Raw genomic sequence first — 12,878 nt, forward strand, 5'->3', positions numbered from 1 at the left:
TAGATCACCTGTTACAGCTTAGGTTTTTTATTACAAGCTCTTGGGGAACACTTTTTCATTCATTCTGTATTTGTAAAATTTGCAGCACTTCAGTATCCTGGCTGATTTGGCTTCTGGTCTCTATGGAAATAAGTAATAAATAATAGCTTTCATTTTAGATGTTTTTGCCTGAATCTTTATTGTGTTTCTATCCCAGTGCAAAGAAAAACCAAAACAATTCTTCTGCAGTTTTAATAGAACATTTGTGCAAAGACCAACACTATAAGTAAAATATGACTCAAAATAGACAACAGTACAAACAAAAGAGAATAACAAACCTAAATTCACACTTTTGTGACTCACGTGAAGCTCCAATGAGGGAGACCGTGAATACCACTAAGAGCAAAAGAAGCCTTGGAAGACTCAGAATCACACGGTTCTTTTTCTGCCTGAGCTGTCCTGGTTCCCTTCACAGAGATGTGGGGTTAGAGACTGCTTACACTGATTATAGACAGATGAAATCACTACAATTGACTTCTTCCATGAAGAACCAAATGCTGCGGTTATAACTTGATGACAGAGAGGCAATTTATCTTCACTTTGTAATTACAGGTGTGACTTCACATTGGCACTGTATCAGAGTATAGGAAATATGTGGATTTTCAATGTAGTTGTCCTGGTTTTGCGGGGATAAAATTTATAGAATGAATTTCTGTTACATTTTGTTTCAGTTTGTGGCCAGCTGTGGTGTGGTGATCAAGGCCATTAGCGGTGAAAGCCAGGGCAGCTGCCCCAGGCTGGCCCACAGGTGTATTCTATAACATTAATGTCAGGTTCACTATAAATGGGAAAACTTGCTCTGATCTTTCTTTACTCCTCGTTTTCTCTTCTTTTCTCAATGGTTACTCTCCCTGGAGGGACTTGCCACCACTCTGTGAGCAAAGTATAACTGTGTGTCTTTTGTATTAGTATCAATATTGGTTCTCTTATTTTATTAAATCTGTTTAAATTTTAACCCACGAGTCTCCCTGCCTTTCCCAGTTCCCTTTCTTGGCTGGGGAGGGGACACTGGGTGCTAGAACAACTGGTTATTGTTTAGCCCCGGGTGCGGGCTAAATGGAGATAGTAGTGTTATCTGGTACGTTTATATTAATTTCTCTTTGCACTGGTCTTTAAAAGTATTCATGTTCATGGATTACTTTTTCAGGACTAATATAATAGTTCTGTAGCAGTTTCAGTCAGTACTAATGAATTCTATTTCACTAAACAAAACAAGAAAATACGCACCTTAGGTTGCAACAACTGTGAACTAGTAGTTGTATGATCATATAGATGATATTATGACTTTTTATGAGACAGTAACATATATTTCCCAGTGGCTGCAACTGACAAACTAATTTGCAGAAGTAGAATATCCAAGATTTCTCTTTAGAACTATAAAATGGAACATTTTAATATGTAATAACATTTACATTTCTAAAAAGAGTTTCTACCATCATGTAAGAAATCAAAGTATTTTAATATGTATTCATACAGATAGTGTAGATGTATGAGAACACACTTGGATTAATTCTTATGTTTTCGTCTGCCTAGAGACATTTCATTTTTGTTTGTAGTCATTTTAAAATGGGGACAATTTATGTAAGTAAGAGCTTTTTTTTAAAAAAACCCTAATATAAGACAAGAACATAGGCTGTAATGTGATGCTGCCCCAGTTGTTTTGTAGCTTTCACTGAGCATCCTAATGCATGAAAAAGTTCCTGTTAGGGAACAGTCTCAATTTCCAGTCTTGGCATTCTCCTAATCGCTGCATTTTTCATAGTCTGTGAATTTGTGATGCAGAAAGGAAGCTGCAGATTGAAATTACTTGTATGGCCATAAGTCCTGTTTTAGCTTTGTCAGTACAGTGATAGCGCTTACTGGCCTCAATCAATAGTAGGGCTTGATTCATAAAAGCAGCTCTCCAAGTCTTAACACTGAGTCTCCTCCTTAGCAGTTGCTGACGTAATAATACAATGTAATGCTGATGACACGACCTATAACAAGATATTAATTTCCTGAATCTGAAGCTCTGCGTAGAAGGAGGAAAAGGCACTGGAGTTCCTTTCAATAGCAGAAGGCTTCGCGTTGTGCTTCCTGGTTCTGGTTCTTCTTTTTAACGATACTAGTAAAATATTATCACCTTATTAATTTAATTTGGATTGGAAAGTCTGTTTATTAGATTATTCCAGTATGTATTCAAAGTCCCTGAAAGAGAAATTATCACTTTTCTTTAGGATGTAAAATGTGCTGGGATTATCTGTTTACGTAAGTTTCTTAGATAGAATTTTTCAGATTACTATTTGCATTGTCTTACATATATTAAAATCTTTGTGTACTAACAAAGTACATTAAAGTAATAGAATCCAAAAATTAAATATTCTCATGATAGATTTCAGTGCTAGTTACTACGGATGAGATCTGACAGACAGATAAACTCTCTGCCACAAAAAAGTTGTTGGTCTTGAGATAATTCTTGAGTGATTCTTAGAGAAGCATCACCACTAATTAAAGCAAGTGCAAATCTATTTATTTCCTCCCTCAAGAAGAAGAATGGAATGTGTAAGAAACCAGACTCTTGATTAATTTCATAACGGAAACAGTTCTTTTTTCAGATTGAAGATCAGCTCTTAAATAGACAATGTGTGGATTGAATGAAGTTAAAGATGTTTCTTTCTTTCATGGTTTTATGAAATTGTTATTTACTTTTTTGAAAAATCATCAGTACTAGCTGCAGAGACTAAAGATCCTTTATATCATATAAATGATATTTTGACTAAGTACACTTGGTTGATTCTGGCTGTAGAATTTCCCTGCATACAAAGTGATTTTTGAAGAGCTGCTTAATCAAACCAATATTTTTCATCTTTTCATCTTAGCTCTTTTGATATATCATAAATAAAGTAAATTCTCATGCTTTCATCCCAAATACATGTTTGCCGAAATTTGCAAGTGTTTTGTGCGGACAGTGATCACAGAATGCAAATGGATGTGTTTGAAATAATGTACCCAGTGCCAGTTGGTGCCTCACACGGGCAAGTGTTTAAAATCTACTATTGATGTGTAACTTCTGTATATTCATTGCTGAAAATTTAGAACGTAAATTTATGTGGGATTAGTCCGATTCAAAATTTCCATTAATTCCAGAGGAGCTTTTCCAGTGTATTCAGTGTGATGCTGGATGAAACTGTTGACAAACTTGTAACAGAGGAGCTTTTCTGTGACATCTGGCTTCTCAAGGTGTAATAGCTCTTACTACATCAACTAACACAATAGGGGAAAACACACAAGCTATTGGGCAGATAAGCCCTTCTTCAGGTCTCAAACAATAGCAGCAAACCTTGAACTAAGGGTGCAGTTTCAGAAAACATCTACAGTTGCTGCTATTGAACGAAGGAAGTGCTGCTACTATCTCTTATGCTGTCTGAGCTCTAGCACTCATTGAACCCCAAAATAAATTAAGTTTAACTTACCTAGCAAATAAAAACAAGTTTTCTGCTAGCCTAGTGTGTTAAGTGGACTTACAGATGAATCAACAAGGTCCAGAGTGGTGCTTCCCTTTTTTGGTACAACTGGTCCATTAGATCAGCGCCGCTGTTCAGTTTACTGAAGATTTAGGACAATTTGGGAACAGTTGCTTTGAGTTTTTTGTAGTTACAGCAATCAAAATCTAATTTGAGGGAAAAGTGTGGTTATCACCTATAAAACAAAGGGGATATTAGTATAGGGAGAAATTGTGAGGTAGTACTCCATCATGGGCAGAAAGAAAACAGGTCATTACCACCAGAACTCTGAAGGCATTAGCTGGAGCATCATCATGTGGTAGAGACAGTATCTCCTGTAAGTCTGTCATTTTCTATATCTAGAAGATCTATGAATCTTCGTTTTCAGGTTTGACTTGGTGTTCAGGACTGAGACATGAGAGGTGGAATTTTCTGATGAAAAACATTCTCATGGACTTCATTCTGGCACCTAGAGGTTTTGCTAATATGCGTGCAATTACATTGACAGAAGAGCAGCATGAATAGAACAGTGTACCTTAAGAAAGCAGTTCTTTAATATTTATTTAAGGTAATCTCTGGTCTTCCTTTTTTGGATACTTACTAGGCTGCTATGCAAGAAGTAGGTTTGGGTCACATGGACATGAGTTGCTGGAGCAAGTTCCATGTTCTCTAGTTCTGGACTACTAGGTGCAGACTCTGCATCTGACTTCTTTCTTGGCAGTGAAGATCTCTCCCTGCTTGCCCCATCTATCTGTCCTATACCTAGATTTCTCAAGCACCTCTGATATATAAAGAATATTTGCAAAGATCTGCCAAACATTGGGCCTTTGGATTTACAGTTTCCATCTTTTTTGGGGGGGTAATATGTGATAACATTGACAGGTAATGTTGACTGAAAAGAAATTTCCTATATTTCCTACCAATGATGACAGCTGCTTACCATGTCATTTTTATTTTATGTTTTCAAAGGAAGTGTCTTGGGTCTCATGAATCCAAGGTAGAATCCATAAAAATACAAATAATTTAGAACTTTCACCTTAGCTGATGAAAACTGCTTTAACTTAAACTTCAGTTGATCGATTTGACTTTATGCCAATACTAAATATGCCTGTAGATAGAGGAAAGACTAACCACAAGTACTGCTTGTACTTACCATAGCTAAGTTACCATAGATCTTGCCTGGAATTGCTTATAAAATTGTCAGTTATTAAATAAGTCCAAGAACACGATTAGGGAAAAGTTGTCTTTTTGCCCAGTTAAACAAATTTTTGTAACCTTTTCATTAAGCCAGGACGTCAAATTTGTCTTAATTATTGTCCTTGTATTATGAATGTATTTTTTCCTGTTCTTGTGAAAATAGAACAGTGTTTGATCTAAGTATAAGCCTTTGAAAAAAAAAAATCTAAGTTTATATATGCTCTTAGAAGAGGCTGGTGAGAGTTTGGCAGCGACATTTTCCAAAGACAGCATCTGCAGCCAAGCAGGCAAGTAGTTGAGTAGAATTTTCCCTGTCATTGTTCCTCCTTGAATCCCAATGTGGACTCTGATACAAGTATTAAAAAGGAGGAGATTAGCTCTGCTGTGACTGTTAGAGGCATGGACATGATGAAGGAGAAAGAAGAGGTGACTGCAGAGCGAGTGAGGATTACAAGTGGCTTCTGTTGGCAAGTATCAGAGGGTAAAGGAAGTTAGAAAACCATTAGGAGAGTCTAGGCACAGGGAGTTGTGGAGATGGATATTGAATGATCTGGAAGGGTCTCCTGCTCAGGGGAGGGTAGGGGGTCCAAAACCAGTAGAGAGCATACTTCCTAAGTCTGTTCTTTCCTCTGCTGTTAGCAAATAGCAGAGAGAACAACAGGCAAAGAACGTCTCTTCAGTGCTTGCTGGTTTGGTTATTGATTCTGATACATGTGAGGTCTGTTTGGTGGGTGCAGAAGTCAAGCTGCTGACAACTCACACTGCATGGAGTCATACTGACTCTGCAATAGAATTCCTGTATTTTGGGCATGGTTAAGTATAAAAATGAGACTGTCTAATATAGCTATTTTAAGTCTAAAGGGCTAAAATATTAGGACATTTCTTATTTTGGGCTGTTGGTGGGACCATAATTTATCCATTGTAGTGCTCTTCAATCCTGTTCTTAAAAGGCTTTCTCCCCAGCACCCCCTTATTCACTGCACAGTTGTAAAGTGTTTGGGGATTTATCAGTAGGAGTTGTCTGTGGCAGAGTGTAGAATGACAAAGAATGGTCTCAGCTTAGGGACATTGAATGCCGCCTTCGAGGACTAGTTTCTGCCCATCTTGAATGCTAAATGACAATTTTATGCTGGGTAGGTAAAATAGGTCATGAGTTCACAGATGGCCATTCATTTTTTTAACATTTGTGAGACACATGTAGCCTAATTTGCCGGTGTTTTGACATCACCAGTACGGCTAAAATCATGTGAAACTGAGCTGTTTACTGTTAAGAGTCCTGAAAAATTAAACCTTAAAACTTACATCAGGTCTATGGAACTAAAGACTACTTGGGACAGTTTGGACCCAAACTGTCTGTCTGTTCTGTGTCTCCTGTTTCTGTATCTGTAAGTTATGGCTAGCAGTGTTGTCTCGTTGAATAGGTTGTGGAGAAGATTCTTTTTTTCACTATTTGGGGAGCGTTGAAATACTGAGGAATGAGTGAGTATGCATGTGCGTGACATCAAACACCTGGGAGTAAAATTTAAAAAAAGCATAACTGCCTTTTATACTAGGTTGTTTGGTAGGAAATATACATTCATAGTATTAAAAACAGTGTTCCAGTTCACATATGCAAAGGCACAGATTTTTTTCTTCACCTCTTTTGGAATCTGTAATTTTTACTGAAGTTACACTAATCTCAGAAGGCCCCATCTAGGTATGGAGTTCTGTTGATTTTGGTTTCCTGGAGATGTATAAGAGATTGGTTTTGCCTAAAAGTTGTGTATTTAGACAAAGGAATGTAATAGATTGGGTTCAGGGAGAGGTGCTAGTCATACAGGTATATTTTTCTATAATGTACTTGGGTGTGCTGCTTGGAGGTACAAAGGTGCTGTTTTATTCCTTTAAACTAAACATGCATGGGGGCACATCTATGTGGTTTTAAGCAGATGTAAGCTCCTGCAGCCTGAGCTTGAAGAAACTCAGAAGATATTTGCCTATGGTTATTGTAATAACAAGACAGAGTATACTAGCTGTGGCTCAGTGCCATGGTAACACCAGAGTATGGTTTCTAGTCAGCTTACAACACAGACATATCTGACTGGTAGTAGACCCAGCTTGCAGCTTTTCTTGTCATTAAAACAAACAAGATTCATTAAAAGTACTTTATTAAAACAAACAAACTGGTTTTTAGGAAGCTGTGACAGTGATCTTATGGATGAGTTCTGAATATGGTATTTGTGGGAAGAGGCAGGCAGAGTTTAGCAAAGAACTAGTGTACCTGTACAATAATAGAGAGAAGCCCACAATATTTAAACCTGGACAATGCAGAACCTTCTCTTCTTTTACACCTCAGTGAGTGGGATGTTATTGATCCTGCTTATTGGAGTGGGTGAGATTTACATTGATCACAGCAATAAACCTACCCATTCCTTGAAAGTGGCGAGTAAGTAAGAAAAGCATAAACATTGCTGAGCATCCTGTATTGATAGGTGACTGACGAGCTTGTGCTGCAGGAGCTCTTTCTAGGTCAGAGTAGATCAGACAACTTTAGTGTGGTATGGCTCTGAAAGCGAGTGGTAAAATGTTGGCGTTAATGGTTGGGACTATTCAGTCAGATATCTGACAGGCGTGTTACATGAAGTGTTACATTGCATCCCATATGTTAATTTAGCTGCTAAACTATAGTAACTTTTCTTTTTAATTGCTCATTTATGTGACTCTTGTAGGCTGCATAGGTTTTAAAAGGTGCCTAAAAAACCTGATACTCCATCATTGCTCATTTTACCATGTTATTATAAGCGACACTCACTTGGAAGTCACCAGCTCTGTATGCATCAGTCCTTGGACCTATACTGAATACAGGAAAGCAGTGATTCCATATAAGCGATGTAGCTAAACAGGGCAGGGAAATCCAACTGCTGACTGTGCAGTTGCTGCTCTTGTCTCACCGTGTACCAAAATTAATCATGGTAGCATACCCGGAAACGGAGCATAGAGCAGGAGCTCCAGAACTTTTTTGAGTGCTACTAACAGAAAGAAAACTCTATGATAGAATAGTTGCTTTAGCACCTTCTACCCTTTTATTTTTTTGGACCGTGTACAAATGCAGGAGGAGATGTTTAGGCTGTATTGCTTCTCTAGAGCAAAGGCAGTAGATCAGATCTTTGCGAGATACCAGTCTGAAGTACCTTCATAGTTTAGAGGTCCCTGCGGGAGTGAACTGCATTGCAATTACCTGCACAAGAGACTGCTGGGCTTAACGACTAAGACTCATTTTCAAAGTTGTTTTCCTGTGAGCAAGTAGGTGCTAAATATTTGCAGTTTGGGGGGCTGGAGTTGCTGTCTATGTAAACATATGTTTGCAGTCTTTTGGGTTTTAGGTCTTATGTTTGTGCTTTTCTCTGCAACACTTCTGTTTCTGACTTAGCAAGGTTTTGTATTCAGGGTTTTATTTTTTAATTGTCTCTTTGTTTTTTTCTTTGCATGCTCCTGCTTATCTCACAAGCACAAGGAACTGATAGAAACTCCACGTAGAAGGTAAATTTCAGAATAAGAAGAAACTTGTGTACACTGAAAAGAAGTCACAGAAGGATTGTGGAGAAGAATCTAGAGTACAAGTTCTGGTATGAAATTCTAAATATTTTCCTTGGAATTCAGGTCACTGTCTGCTCTGGAAGACAAACCTTACTTAGTATAAAGTATAGCATGTAAAATAGTTCCACTGAGCTTGTCCTAGCCAGGCAAAGATTACTTCTTACCAGAAAAACTGTTTAAATGGGTTCAGACTAGCATAGTTCCTACTCTGTTGTACATGGTATCCACTGAGATATTTTTCATGGTTTATCCAAATGTCGAAGTGTCTTATATGTAAGAAAACTTGTTTGTATAAAAACTAGCCACAAAGTCAGGACAACTTTCTAGTACTAGATTTTTTTGCCACTGTTGAAAATGTTTTGAGTATGACTTTCTTCCTCCTTAAGATACCATGAAGGAAAACCATATGTAAATACTCTTGAGATCCGTTCTTCCATCTCCACAATATGAAGGCAAAAGGCAATTCATTTTCTTAATACTGAAGATGTTGAAATCTTCCATACATTTAAATAACACTTTATCAGTATTGAATACCTTGGTCTATTTCTGACTCTGTATTTCCACTGAAGGCACTGGCAAGCATTCCTGCTAATCTGAGGGGCCACAGTTTGAATCCTTTATATTTATTGTGGAAATTCTGAATTTAGACTTGTGAATTTGCATGAAGGAAGGGAAAAAAAAAAAGGTCTTTCCCTTGAAATCAGATTATGTTTAAAACCCAAGAAAGCTTATTTAAATTTAGAAAACCTTAATTGCTCTTTTTTCCACTTCTGTAGCATTAAATTTGCATTTTTTTGACTAGTAATTATTTCCAGAATTTGGCTATGTAAAAGCTCATCAGGCTAAAACCAGGTATACTTGCATTACAAGCTGACAGGCTGGAATCAGTCACCTAATCCTAGAGAAATGGCTTGATTATTTTTAATTGCATGTAGATGGACTTACTGATACAATTTCAAAAGCTTTCTCTTTGTAAGTGCAACACAGAAGACTGGAAGGTCGCCATGTATGTTTTCTAGGCCCATGTCCTAGGTGCTGTAATATAGAAATACCCATTTAGTGCCCACTGAACTGAAATTCAAGTTATGATCTCACTGTTGCTAAGTACTGACTTCAGCTGGTATAAAATGCTGCAGCTAGAAGTTTGTAAGTTCTGTGCTTAGGGCGACCAGAAGAAAGGACAGGGAGCAGGGACAGGGGAAACTCATCACAGAAGAAGTTTAACTAGATGACACAAAACCTTGAATAAGGACCAGTGCATCAGCAGAAATGAAATGGAGATATAATCTGGCAATATTCTTAAAGTAATCATGATTTCCCTACAATAGACATTTGAGTTAAATGTTAGACTAGAGTATAGCTTAACTGTGAATGAAAAAAAGCATCACAAAAGAGATGGAAGTCAAAGAATGCATATAGGAGAGCTAGGCATTCATATCTGTAGAGGGGTTTCTGGAGGAGAATGGTCATGTAATGAGCCAGAAGTATGAGAGTATGGAGTGAGGGCCTAGCTGCGTGACAAGAGTCATGTAGTTAGTGTCAACAAGCTGACCTTGGAGAGAAGAGATGAGGAAAAACAGCAGTTGAGCAAACAAGAATTGAGGGAGTAGGCAAGGGGAGCCGAACACGGAGGAGAAGAAACAAGAACTGATGGAGCCAATTAAGAAAGGACCAGTGGCAGAGCAGTAACCAATCAACACATCAAAGAAGAGTATGCTTGAAGTGTGGACAGTAATATTAACCAATAGCAATGCACATGCTTGCAGCCAGGGAAAGTACAAATGTATAAAAGGGACAGCTTATGCTTAATAAAGCGTCTTCACTTTGATTCACATTGGATTGTGTGGAGTCGTGTTTCTTCTCCTCACATATCCTACCAACTCTTTCCTTGCTTGAAACTGCAGGTGTTTAGGTGTTCATGAGGGAAACAGCAGAAAAAAAAAAACCATGAGGGTGATTCTAACATCAATATATTCCATATAAATGTAACTAAGCTACTTGACATTAGATGAGTTCAAACAGAAGTCTCACACACTTCCATGGGCATATTCCAGATCTCTCAAAGATCTAAGATAATAAAATAGAAGAATAGGATAAATAGCAAAAGAGAAATCAATATGTAGAAACTATTTGTAGGTTCTGTTTACAGGGTGCCTTATTCTTCCCTCACAAAGCACAGACTTCTAAAAGAGTTTTGAAGGGTCATGGTATAATCATCCACCAGTGTCAAGGGGAGACAAAAGAATGAAGGTAGTCTTGGACGAATGGGCAAGGGGAATATCAAGCAGTTGTTGAATTATATTGCTTCTGGGGGTGTTAATGCTGTAATCACTACTCAAATACTGAAGTTGATTCTGGCAATTGCACTTCAAGGAGGATGCAGAAAAATTGAAAAGGGTATATAGAAGACCTGAAAGAATGATACAGGACTTGGGACACATGTTTTATCATGAAAGACTGGAGGCACAGCTTAGTAAAAGTAAAGCTAAGGTGGCACTTCCAGCCAGTAATCAAGCCATCCCTTAATATTATCTTTGGTAGACTAAATGGAAACATTTGAGATAAAGTAACTGATATTCAAAAACAGATTGTTCAGTCTTGCAGATTAAGAGAAAATCAAATGACTGTATCTTAGCAAATGAGGTAATAAAAACCAGACTAATTCAAACTACAATTAAGGATTTTTTTATTATAATTTTTTTTACTAATTGGAACTACTAATGATTGTGGTAGATTCCTCAGCACTGGTAATCTTGCAAATTAAGGATGATTTGGTCAGAGTAATATACTGAACTTCAGGTGGGAATTAATATAAATAAGTCCTATGGTTTGTGGGTTTTTTAATGCAGCTCAGACTAGATGATCACAGTGGTCTTTTTTCGACTTAATATGTGTTATGGTAAAGGTTGTGCAATCAGTCTTTACTGTAACATTTGGATGTTTAATTATAAACAGCCCTGGGAGAGAATATTCTGCATGCGATTAGCTGAAATTCTACAGAATTCACATTGCTAATTCAGTAGAAGTAGAATAGAGACACACATGTATCAAGAAGGCGGCAGGATGCTATTAGACAGCTGGAATGTTTTCAAGAACAGCGTATCTAGTGTGGTTTGTCAGCACTTTATAAAGGCATGACAGGGTCCCTTGTAAAATACCTGGCTTTTTAAATTTTAAATGACCTTTTATCTTCCTTTGTGGTGGATAGTATTCAAAAAGTTTATGGAAAGTAAAGCAACAGCTAGCCCTGTAGCTCTGCAAAAGATAGCCCTTGGATACAAGGGAGAGCTGTATACTGTATTTGCGTAACGTGTTGGTCTCAAAGTAGGTTAGATGTCTGCTAGGCCATTTGGTTTTCTGTAAAAATACCATTCCCTATTTGTTCTATATTAAACCCTTCTCCATTTATATTTTTATGTTCTTTAAAAATAAACATAGGAAATATGTGTTGTTTTAACAACTGATAAAAACAAACTAGCTAAAGTGCAGAATGGTCCGAGATCAGCGTTCCAGAAGAGTTCTTTCTGAAAAAAAGAAAGCCAGACTTGAGTGAATGTCTCATATTTATTTTGCAAATAATAAGGTTAGAGGAAATAAATATTGTGTGGAAGTGTCTGCTCTAGCTTCCCTAAGGTAACACAAGGGTGTATGTTTTGTAAGTAGAACTAACAGATGCTTAGGAATCCTAAGAAGTCAGGATTCCTATCTTTCAGGCTTCTTCTCTTCATTTTGGCAGATTTTTTCATACCACTGCTAGAAAATAAATATTTTGTTATAATTGATAAACATCATTGTTAATAATCACATTCTTTAAGTCATTCTGTGATTTTTGTAATATATTCCAGTGGTGTGCAAGAAATAGCTTTGCCTCAGATGTACAGTAATCTTTAAGCCCCTGTAAGAGACACTCAGTTTGCTATGAGAAGTGGATTACACTAGTTCTGCAGTACACTCCAATGTTCATAGCATTTTTCATATGTGTGACAGTGATGCAGTGTTATATTTTAAGAGTCAAAAGCCACAGGTTCAAATCCCCCTAAAGTCAATGGGGAAAATTGCTTGCAACGACTACTAACTTATAGCCCGTACATTTTGATTTCTATTTTACCATAAAATTTTCATATGAAAATCTACTGCTAAGAGGTTTTTTATTTTTAATGTAATACAGCATTTTCGTGCTCAGTGAGAGGACATTAAGAATATTCAGTAATACAAATGGTGCTTTACTATGAATGCAGTAAAAGTAACAAGTATCAGTGAGATGGCACTCAAAAATAGTCATTTGTATCTAATATATTTCCATTCTAAAAAAAAAAAAGTCAATATCTTGATATAACTGTTTATCTGTTATGAGATGATGTCATTATTCTGTATGGCTTCTTACACTGTTTTTATTGCCATATAAATGAAACATCTTCCAGCAGTGTATTAAATAATGTGCCTAACATCTGTCATGTGCTTTTAACATATGCTCTCCCCAAGGAGAGAAGCATGTGCAGTAGATGGCCATGTTTTGGTAGACTTTTTGTGTTTATTTTGGGGCAATTATGTTGAAAGCATTTATGTTGACAATACATAATCAAT

The 12,878-nt window shown here is 37.1% G+C and overlaps 1 protein-coding gene across 2 annotated transcripts in view; it reads left to right on the forward strand.

Moving 5' to 3' along the window:
- The window catches only part of PCGF5 (polycomb group ring finger 5), a 71,392-nt gene that overhangs the window by 4,756 nt on the left and 53,758 nt on the right, over positions 1-12,878 (forward strand). For both annotated transcript variants that reach the window (XM_068397954.1, XM_068397956.1), the window contains exon 2: positions 8,206-8,323. The gene's annotated coding sequence lies outside the window, so the exon portion shown is untranslated. The remainder of the gene's footprint in view (positions 1-8,205; positions 8,324-12,878) is intronic.

Source organism: Nyctibius grandis, chromosome 4 (assembly GCF_013368605.1).
Source record: "Nyctibius grandis isolate bNycGra1 chromosome 4, bNycGra1.pri, whole genome shotgun sequence".
NCBI lineage: Eukaryota > Metazoa > Chordata > Aves > Nyctibiiformes > Nyctibiidae > Nyctibius > Nyctibius grandis.